The 10914-nt window shown below is 38.7% G+C and overlaps 1 protein-coding gene across 10 annotated transcripts in view; it reads left to right on the top strand.

Annotated features, from left to right (window-relative positions):
* Positions 1 to 10914, top strand: part of LOC120766484 (peripheral plasma membrane protein CASK) — a 90790-nt gene that overhangs the window by 26631 nt on the left and 53245 nt on the right. The gene's annotated exons all lie outside the window — the stretch shown is intronic.

A 10914-nucleotide genomic window follows, 5' to 3' on the forward strand; every position in this document is an offset into this window, starting at 1 on the left:
GAAATATAGGTGAAATCGGTTCACAACCACGCCTTCTTCCAATATAACGCTATTTTGAATTCCATCTGATGCCTTCTCTGTATAATATATGTATACATTAGGAACCGATGATGATAGCGGAATAAAACTTTACAAAAATACGGTATTTGAAAAATATATAAATGACGTATAATGAAATCTCGATTATCACTTTATCATGCGAGAGTATAAAATGTTCGGTGACACCCGAACTTAGCCCTTCCTTACTTGTTTTTTTTTTTCAAAAAATCTATTGTTGTTGTACGATTTTTGGCCTTGTCAGTTTGTCAGTAGAAGGGATAAACGAATGCTATGCGTAGAGTGGTTTGTTTGTATGTATGTTGTCTGTCTATCCGCCAACATAAATACATACATAAGCGCCACGAATGATTGCAACAGTTGTTGCTGTGTTATAATAGTGTGGTGAGTAGAGTGCAGCAGTGCGGGGTAGAAAATTGGGGGATTGTCATTGAATCCGAAAAGTTGCCGGATTAAAGTGTTGTGCAAACCGAGATTTCATTTATAAAATTGGCTTTGAGCAGCAAAGTGGAAGATAATTGGTTCACTTGAGGTTGTTGTTAATTAATTGTATAATCCGTTGACAGCAAATTGCGGTTATCTTGCTATACATATACATATAAAACACATAAATATGTGTGTATATACAGCGAGCATATTGTATACTATGTATTGTATGTCTGCACATAATTGGCGGTAATAAGGTTTCTTAAATTTGGTCGTTTACCGTAATTCTTTGGGGGCTTCGCAGCCAAGGTGTACGCTCAGTGGCCACACAAATGCGTGCGAATAGTGCTCTAACTTACCCCATACATATACATTTACATTTGTGTGTGTGTGTGTGATTGCCAAAAAGGTCGTTTTAAAGTGTATTCGAGTTTTATTGCCTTGGCGTTGCCCTTTTAAGAAAATTTCGTGTTTAATGGGGTTTGTGTGTGGCTAACAAGTAGTTCATTAGTAACTCAGGCGCAGCCTTATTTATTATATTTATTTTCTTAAAAGTAATTTAACCTTTTTTCAGACAATTCGCATTTTTCCAGTTGAAAAAAAATGTAATTCGTTCACCTTCATTACTTTGAAGAAAGATACAAATAAGCGGCTCAAAAGCGGCTTTTGAAACATTATAATTTCATTTCATTTAAATTAATTATTTAATCAAGCCATAGCTTAGAAATTATCATTCATATTAATTTCAAGTTATCATAACCTAACTTCACAAAGCTTGCCACTCCCTCTGTGTTGACTAATGAAGCTCAAGCAAGTTTTATACGTATTTATAAGAATATACATATATGTATGTATAAGTGATCTGTGTGACTAGCTGAGTCGATTTAGCCATTCCCGTCTATCTGTCCGTCTGTATATATCGAAACTATGGCCTCAGTTTTTGAGTTATAGATCTGAAATTTGCACACGTCTCTTTCTTTTCAAAAAATTGCTCATTTGTCGGAATCGCCGATATTGGACGACTATAGCATATAGCTGCCATACAAACTAAACTATCGAAATCAAGTTGTTGGATTAAAGGCTTCTTCATTTGACGATATATCTTCAAGAAATTTGGAATGGATTATTGACTAAAGCAATTGTTGATTAAAGCAATGGTGCAATTTACGACGAAATTGTTCAGATCGAGTCACTAGAGCATATACATAGCTGCCATGCAAACTGGGAACCAAGAACTTTTTTATTTGACAATATACATATCTTCACGAAATTTGGCATGAATTTTTGTTAAGGGCAATGCTATAATGTTCGGGTATATCGATCAGGTCGGAGCACTATATCATCTATGTAACTGTCACACAAAATGACCGATTAAAATAGAGTTCTTGTAAAATTTGTTCTTACTATTCAACATAGTTAGCTTCGAAGGCGATTCATACCATTTTTATATACGTAATGCATTTTTCTTAAGGGGTCAGTAGGGTAATCTTTTTTCCAAAAAATTTTTTTTTCTGCATTTTCTGTTCCCTTATACCCTTAGAATTAATGTAGAAACCCTATTTACCATTAGGAAGTTTCGAAAAAGGCCCAAAAATAATAATACCGCTTAATTTTTTTTTTTTTAATGTTCACAATACGCCTGGCTATCGTCCCTATATTTTTTATAATTTATTAACAATGTTATGACAAAATTTATGTAAAAAAGCATGGGGAAAAATTAAAAAAAAACGTTAATTACTTTTTTATTTATCAACAGTTTTTCATGATTCTAGCAGGGGCGATAAGCATTCACGTACTTTTTAAGAATAAATCGTGTCCGCCAGTGAAGAAACGCATCTCATTCACCCAGCCATTTCTCTGACAGATGTCATCAAAAAATTCCCAAAAAATTTGTTTATATAAAAATTCCTATGAAAAAAATTTCAGAAAAACAGGCCAGATTACCCTACTAACCCCTTAAGTGTCAAAATAAGCCTCAGTTTCTGCGATTACCTCTTCAGTGTTGCTAAATTTCTTTTAAGCGAGCATGCTCTAGAGGTCTGACAACTGAAAACAGAAACAGATCTGCAGAATAATGTGGATGTGGAAACAATTCGAAGCCCAATTCATAAAATTTTCACATCGTTTTCATAGATTTGTGACACGCTATGTTGTCTTGATGAAACTGCACTTTCTTCTTCATCAAATGACACCGTTTTCACGATTTTGCCCTTTAAACGATCCAATAAGGCAATGTAAAGTTCGGAGCTAATGGTTTTTTACTTTTGAAGATACTCGATGAATATTATACTACGTTCATCCCAAAGTACTTATGTAAGTATGAACTTAAGATTAATAACGCCTCTCCAGCAACACCAAAAGCTCCGTCAGAATCGGGAAGGACCTCTCCGAGCCGTTCGATACCAAACGAGGTTTCAGACAAGGCGATTCCCTATCGTGTGACTTTTTCAACCTGCTTCTGGAGAAAATAGTTCGAGCTGCAGAGCTTAATAGAGAAGGTACCATCTTTTATAAGAGTGTACAGCTGCTGGAGTATGCCGATGATATTGATATCATCGGCCTTAACACCCGCGCCGTTAGTTCTGCTTTCTCCAGACTGGACAAGGAGGTCTGGCAGTGAACGAAGGCAAGACGAAATATCTCCTGTCATCAAACAAACAGTCGTCGCACTCGCGACTTGGCACTCACGTCACTGTTGACAGTCATAACTTTGAAGTCGTGGATAATTTCGTCTATCTTTGAACCAGCGTAAACACCACCAACAATGTCAGCCTAGAAATCCAACGCAAGATAACTCTTGCCAACAGGTGCTACTTCGGACTGAGTAGGCAATTGAGAAGCAAAGTCCTCTCTCGACAAACAAAAACCAAACTCTATAAGTCACTCATAATTCCCGTCCTGCTATATGGTGCAGAGGCTTGGACGATGTCAACAACTGATGAGTCGACGTTGCGAGTTTTCGAGAGAAAAGTTCTGCGAAAGATTTATGGTATTTTGCGCGTTGGCCACGGCGAATATCGCATTCGATGGAACGATGAGCTGTACGAGATATATGACGACATTGACATAGTTCAGAGAATTAAAAGACAGCGGCTACGCTGGCTAGGTCATGTTGTCCGAATGGACGGAAACACTCCAGCTCTGAAAGTATTCGACGCTGTACCCGCCGGGAGAAGCAGAGGAAGAGGAAGACCTCCACTCCATTGGAACGACCAGGTGGAGAAGGACCTGGCTACGCTTGGAATATCCAATTGGCGCCACGTAGCGAAAAGAAGAAACGACTGGCGCGCTGTTGTTAACTCGGCTATAATCGCGTAAGCGGTGTCTACGCCAATTAAGAAGAAGAAGTTATGCTACCATATGCTTAAGAAAGCATGCCGCTGAGATGGTGTTATCAACAAGATAACAACCCGAAACATTACATCGATCTGAGTGGTTCAAGTATGCAAATGTGACCTGTATGCAAAGGCCCAACACGATTGAAAACTTGTGGAGAGTCCTTAAGAGTAGATAAGCAGCCTTTTCATTTCGAAATAATGAGCAATTGTGTATTTTACACCTATTACTTTGGCCAATGCTTTTTCTTGTTTTGAAAAAAATTTCAGGTTTAATATTCGGAAATTCAATCAATGAATTTATTGAGAAAGAACCGCTAGATTTTTTTCCTGTGGGGATATGTAAACTCTGAAGTCTATGCGGACTATCCCGCTTCGATTCAGGCCTTGGAGCAAAACATCACGCATGTAATTCGCCGTCGAAATGTCCGACGACCAACATTTGAAAGAGGTAATCTTCAAAAAATAAATGCCAAATAAAACAAAGTAAGGAACCTTGAAACGTATCACCCTTTAGAAATAAAAATAATTATTTTTTAAAGCAAACTACTCTTTTATGAGATCCAACTAGAGTTTGTACGCTAAAACTGTTATTAATAATAAATTAATTAGTAATTGCAGTTTTTTCATTTCAACAAAGAGCCATGTGAACTTTTAAAACTCAATTCTATCGATAAAAACACGTAAACATTCGCACTTCAAGACTTTAAATTTAAAATTCATTTTTATAGCTGAACACACTCCCGTGCGTTATTGCCGGTCGTATGAATGTTCGTATATTTCATATGCATGGCATGGATGACGTCTTATTGAGCGTTTTTCCGCGCTGTGCATTTGTTTGTGTTGTATTTGGCGAATAATGCGAGCATTTGCAGTTGAACTGTGAAAAAAATCGACTTTTTGCAATATTAATATATATTTTATTACGAGTATATCGCAATGTGTTTTTTTCGCATACATATTTTCAAAGTTTTTCCGGCTCAGCACCGTAGCTGGCTGGCTGGCACATTGCTGCCGAAGTGAGAATCACACTGAATAATAAAAAATTGCACAATCTGAGCGCACTTTTCGCTTACAGCGCGCATACTGTAGCGCTTTTCATTGCTACACTGCATCATTCATTGCTCACTATATGCATGAATGCCCACACACATACACCTGTACATATGCATTTTTGCTGTAAATACCCCGGTATAAAAACAATAAAATATGAATATATAAAATATTAATTCAACTGTTTTGCGAAAATAAACTTTTTATGCACTAGTAAGTGAGTTTGGTTGCTCACAACGGCAAAAGTCCGTTCGGCCCAATAATTTTATCATCAGCATCGGTACGCGGCAAACAATGGGCGGGCGCGCGCCGCATGTCCCACTAACGTTTCTTGCATACAACTTGGCTTTTTTGCCGCATGCACCATGCCACACTATGCCACACCATATATGTACATATGTAAGTTAGCTTAGCCAGCGAGCGAGTAGGTAACTAGCGAACTGGCAAAGTGACGCAGCAGCAGCAGCCCAACGAACAGTCAAACAGTCGAACAGTAGTGAGCGAAGCAGCGGCGGCTCAACAAAGTTTCATGTGATTTTTCGTGCTCGTTTTTGTTTTTGTTAGCCACGTCCTTTAATCATGTGCCCGTTTCTGTGTTAACATTTAAACTGGAGCATTTTTCATATTTACAGTCTGTTTGTAGGCAATGTCTGTGTGCTCGTGTGGTAGTAGTTGTGTTGGCTAACTCGTGCCGCGCTGCTGCAACGACGAGGACGACAACGCCTGGGAGTTGCCTGATGAAAGTGTATGCATCGTCCTTTCACTGACGCAGGCCTACTTTGCCCAACACAGGACCTACATACCGTCCACGGCAGCAGCTTCAATTGATGGCATTTATGTTGGTTGGTAGGTTGTGTTTGCTTAATGTTTTCGATACGCTCGGGTCCTCGTTTTTGTTTACTATCTATTTATTTATTTATTTATTTTCTGCTTTTTTTCTGCTCTTCACTGATTTCGACTGGATTCTGGCGCATGGCTATACTTTAAAGCAAACAAATGTGATTTCTTTCCACGAGCATATAAACTCTCTGCTACTCCATATGCAAGCTGTACACACACAGAGACATACATACATAGGTGTAGCATGTCCAAGTGACGTGGCATGAGGCATGCCTTGTACTACGTGCATGTTTTTTCCAATGTTTAGCTTTTATGGACGGTGTCTGTTGGTCCAAAGCATTTGTCTGTACGGTCAGTGCGCGCTTGCTGCGCTTTCTTTACTTTTGCGGCCAGTCAGCAGCTACTTATGCACATAAATATACATATATATATATATATATATATATATATGTGTGTGTGTATGTGTGCGTCTACAGTTGCTTTGTATGCAGTGCGCACAAACGTGTTTACTACCCGTAATTAGGTTGCGGTTGCGGCGGCTCGTTTTCATTTCATTTTATTTCGATTTGCGACTTCATTTCACTTAGTCCTTTTTTCCACACTGTGCATGTGTATGAGTTGTGTGTGTGTGCGTCTTTTGGCAATGAATGTGAATCATACGCCATGTATGCTTAAGCAGGCGTTAGCAGGAGCGGCACATCCCTTTGCCAACCGCAAAGGAAATCCCGTATTTTGTTTAAGCGTGTGTGTGCGCTACTTTGCCCAACTGCTTTCCAAAATGCAGCACCGCAGACGCAGCAGTAGGGGTGGCTGACATGATTTAGAAACTCATTTTTGCGCTATAAGAAATGCCAATGGCATTCGCCAACTGGTATGTCCATCTGTGTATGCGCTTGTATACTCGTATATTAGCTGCTGTGCATCCTCGTAAGCCTTTATTTCGTGTGTGACCTCTTCACACATACTCACCATCATTGTATGCACTTAACCACCAGCATGCCGGTTTATATGTGTGCGCGTTCACATAAAGGCTCATATCTTGGTTTGTCAACCAGTCCGTCAGCCTGTCGACTAAGAGTTTATCTATCACTCATACGCTACATCGCAAGCCATAACAACAACAACAACGTTCATCACAGCAGCATCTAGTGCATACATCCGTGTATTAAGTGCATGTGGCACGCACACACACATGTTTCACATTCGTGTAGTTGCCAGTGTTTGTGTTGAACCCCTTCGTATTCAGCATTTGCATTTGTAAACAAAGCCTAAGTGTGAGCTACGAATTAAAGGGATGTGTGCTATCAGTAAGTTTAAGTGGTGATGAGTATAGTGAGCGTGGACTTGAAATCATAGAAATTTGTGTGAGATGAGTGAACGGAAATTAAACGGTGTTGCATATTCTATATGAGTCGTCTATATGCGATTCAACTGTTTAAATCGGCGTGCTCTCAATTTTGCGCTCAAAGAAAACTGACACCATTTAAGGAACCTCGAAAGTATTATTTTTTCACTAATAATTTTTGGGCCAAATGGTTCAATGTAATGTGTTTTTGATATAGTTTAAAGAATGTAAAGTATTTTTAGAAATATACTCTTCCGAGAATCACGATTAGCGCTTTTTTTAGAGTAATGAAATCTTCGTCTAATAAATATTTGGAAAGTAGTGATGGAACTCAAATTAATTAGAACACTTTCAAACCTGATAAACGCCAGTCTTTATTATCGCTGTTTAAATCCAGTTTTAAGGTACAAAATTAAACAAAAAAAATTTCCTTGAGTCAAGCTTGAGGTTAAATTGAACACAAAAGTACCTCTCAAACCCACATCACTGCCTTTCAACATTTAGGTTATGTTAGATGGCTGATCTAAAGAGATCGCACGTGGACTGCTATATGTATGTAGTTTTTTTGTGAAGCCATAGAAAAGAATGACTCTAGTGTGCTAATAAATTAGCAAAACGGTACTTTGACTTGAAAATATTGTTCTAATTGTATTCTCAGCAACTTAAAAGTAGAAAAAAGTGAAATGCTCGATTTTTCATAAATTATTATTATTTTTTTGATATTATTTATTATTATTGTTGTCATTGATTGACAAAAAAAGCATTTCCCACTATTTGAACACACATCTGTATTATGCCTTCAAAATGGGCCACAGAACCAACACAGGCATAACAACGCTTGATCCAATTTTTCATACCCTTGTTATAAATCTCAACAAGGATGGCCGGTGGGGCCTTCAGCGAATGACTACTTTTAATATCTACTTTAGATATCTTTAATGGACTCATGGTGCGTCCCGGAGCGGATATTTCAGTTTCGAAAACAGAAAAAAGTCACAGTGAGCCAAATCTGGCGAGTACGGTGGCTGAGGAATGAATCTCGTCTCGCGTTTGACCAGAAAGTTAGTCAAGTTAGTCACAGTGGTAAAAATCCATAAATTATCTTCACAAAACCAGGTTGTTTACGACGAATTGCATAGATCGCATAGACGCCTCAAAACGGCCAAGTAGTACGCCTTTTGAACCTTTTGAGGCTGTATAACGAATATATGGTGAATCACACCACGGTAACCAAAGAAAACAATGATCACCTTGATTTTGGACTGATTTTGACAATGTTTTTTCGGTATCACCTCATGATGAAGCGTCTTTCGCTAAATTGTTTCAATGTCCCGAGTCTTAGTACCGCCACCATTGATGCGTTTGATGCATGTAGGGTGCTCAGCTACGTTGTCAAGCATCTCTTTTGCATCATCTACTTGACGTTGTTTCTAAAAAAGATTGAGATAGTTTGGTACGAGTCTTGCATTGACAGCTTCATACCCAAAATATTAACCAAAACTTGTTGAGTTGATCCATATGAAATGTTGTGATTCTCTGCTGTCTTTCTGATGTTATCACGACGATTTTCAAGCACTGTTTCTTTCACTTTTGCAATGTTATCCTCATTAACAAATGTGGACTCGATTATATATATGGGAAGTTTTCGATGATTTCACGATCTTCACTGCTTGCTCTCTGCCACTCGAATTCTTGTGATTGCGATAATGTAGATTCCCTAAAACACAACTGCTACTTTTCTTAAAAGATTGGCTTTTGACCATACTCAGAATTTCTACCCTCCTAGCAATCTACAACTAGCGAATACATAAAAAAATTTTACCACTTTTGATGCCTATAATGCCTATGCCTCGAAATGCCTATATATATGTACATATATGTATATGCTCCGAAAATAATTTGAATTTTGAAAAATTCTCTTGTAAACATATTCTTCAATAGTTAAACTTTGAAAAAAATCGATTTATTTTATTTCTAGACTAGAATCCTCCCTTAACTTTCCAATCTTCTGACACTTTTTTATTTTGTTTTATTTCGATGTAAGTAATTCAGTTAATCAGTTAACCAGCTTTAGCTAATTAAAAACGGGCTTTTTACTACGTTGACTGTTTTGCGCTCCTAAATGTAGGCAACGTTATTTTGTAGTACCCCACACAGTAATTGTTTGGCTAATAATGCGAAATAAGTAACTATCATGGCACTTATTACTTTATGCTATTTAAATTGTGAAATTGTGTTAAAAAAAATTAATATCTCTAAACAAAAACAAATTTTCATTCATATACAATAGAAAGAAATAAAAACAAAAGCAAAAATTGTAAAAACAAAATAAAATTTTAATGAATATTGTCTACAGAGAATGCAACATTTCCAAATTGCATTCATTTTCCTCACAAGCTTTCAATATAAGCTTGAAATGTGGTTTTTGTTTGAGGTTTATCTGTCAAACTATCAATTGCAACTTTCTTCCAGAAATCGTCAATTCTTTCGTCCATAAACCACAGACTCAGCTTCGTGCGCCATGGCAAGCGTACAAAGTTGCACAGTTATAGGCCCGAACTGGCTCACTGGCGCACTGGCTGACTGCTTGACAGCCCACCTGCCCGAGAGCTGGCAGACATATCAGCATGCAATCCCTGCAATTTGTCACAGCCTCTGTTGTATTTCATAGGGTAGGCATTGCGCAATATGAATTCGCTGCTGAATATCTGAATGTGAATACATGACACATACAAATAGGTGAACATACACACTAATACGCAGATATACATATGTATATATATGTATGTAATTGTAAATATTCAAATTTAAGCTTTCTGCTGCTCGCTGGTGGTCCATCATGCACATTTATTTTAACATATGTACTACATACATACATATGAATGTATGGTACATATGTAGATGTGTTTGTATGTTGGTCTTGTGCCGATTGTGTCGAGTTGTCACTGTGTCGGCTATTTAGTTGGTTGGTCCCTCGTTCGGTCGTGAGCTGGAAGTTTCTGAGCCGTTAAGTCGTTTACCGATTCTCTGTGTAATTGTGCTTACTTAATGCTTCGCTGTAGCCTCTGACTTATGCTGCAACGAAGCTGTCATTGCCATAGTCAAATGCTATGCAAGCATCGTACTCATTCGGCGGTACGCACACAATCGTCGTCGTCTTTGGTTACAATGCTTGCGTTATTTTTCTTTTGCTGTCATATGATGACATACATTCAAACGCATATGCGCATTCATGTATATTTATGTGTTGTTGTATTGGCAATAATGACTGTGTCCATTTGAATGCTGTGCGCTTAATCTGGCACCATCAATTTCACGAACGGAACGCACAATGAGCGAGAGAGCGTGTGTTGGCCAATGCCGAGAGTTGAATTGCACGTGAGCGGAGACTACGCGCTTTAAGCTCCGTTTGGCGCATGCGCTATGTGTGAAAAGCTTGTGAGCGCTTTAAAATGCTAGACATTTTTTCGCTTTAAATTTCAGCTTGTTGTTGTTCTTAAACTTGATGCTGCTCCTGCAGATTCAGCGCGCAAGTAGTGAGCGGCCTGAGCACGCAATCCCGTGCAACAGCATCCACCAGCCAAGGGCGCTATGGTGTCTGATGTTGCCTGCTGCCTATCCGGTGGGGTAAGGGTGCTAACGGCAGTATTGCGCTGCTTTTGAATATGCATATTGCCGTCTTGCTTGTGCACACGACGCTGTTGGCAGCTTCAAAAGCTGTACCGGAAATTGATTGCTGCCAAAGTCGACGCAGGCAACGCAGTCGCTGGTGAAAGGTAAAATCCTTGCCACCCGGTAAGCATGCATACACACGCAGTAGCAACAGCGAGGCGCAGAACGCCTTGAGAAGTGGGCTGG

Source organism: Bactrocera tryoni, chromosome 1 (genome assembly GCF_016617805.1).
Source record: "Bactrocera tryoni isolate S06 chromosome 1, CSIRO_BtryS06_freeze2, whole genome shotgun sequence".
Classification (NCBI taxonomy): Eukaryota; Metazoa; Arthropoda; class Insecta; order Diptera; family Tephritidae; genus Bactrocera; species Bactrocera tryoni.